The sequence below is a fragment of the Orycteropus afer genome, unplaced genomic scaffold (assembly GCF_000298275.1).
Source record: "Orycteropus afer afer isolate SDZICR_OR568_19922 unplaced genomic scaffold, OryAfe1.0 scaffold00014, whole genome shotgun sequence".
Classification (NCBI taxonomy): domain Eukaryota; kingdom Metazoa; phylum Chordata; class Mammalia; order Tubulidentata; family Orycteropodidae; genus Orycteropus; species Orycteropus afer.
Genome location: NW_006921601.1, coordinates 2,729,207 through 2,729,922, shown reverse-complemented (window position 1 = coordinate 2,729,922; position 716 = coordinate 2,729,207).

Genomic DNA, 716 nt, shown 5'->3' with positions numbered 1-716 from the left:
CTCCTTTTAGGAAAAAAATCATGCAAAATATTGTACACATTTTGATGTGGTTCTTTTTTCTCTGGATTGTGGGTGTGGTAGTTAAGGTTGTGTGTCCACTTGGTTAGGGCATGATTTTGAGTGGCTGGACAGCTGGATATAGTTATTCTCCATGATGAGACTGGATATGGGGTAATCAACTCTGATACAATCTGCTTTGAGCAGTTGCCTTCAGCATGTGGCCTGCTTCCAGTATGTATGAAGCTTTAAGAAATGTCTCTAGCTTTTTGGCACATTTGGATCCTGCTTTTGGCTAAGTCTTCATTTCTAGTTCCTGAACTTCAACCAATGCCTTGCCATGTTGCCTGCTGATCTTGGGAATGTGCCATTTTGCCTGTCAGTCTTGGGTTTGTGAGCCTCAGCAGCCAGCAGCTGCATGAGTCAGAAGAAGCTTCTAGCTCCAGTGGGCCTGGAAGAAGAGGTAGAGCTGAAGCCCAAAATCAAGGGCTGCTCACCCAGCCTTTAGAACCAGCACTCTAAATTTGGACTTCTAGCCTCCTAAACTGCAGGAGAATAATTGTTTGTTAAAGCCATCCACTTGTGGTATTTCTGTTATAGCAGCACTAGAGAACTAAGACAGAGGGCTTTCCAAATCAAATTATTATCTTTTTTAACCTTCAGTAACAGAATCATTTTCACAATTTTAGTGACAGATTTCCTAAATAATGCCAAACATG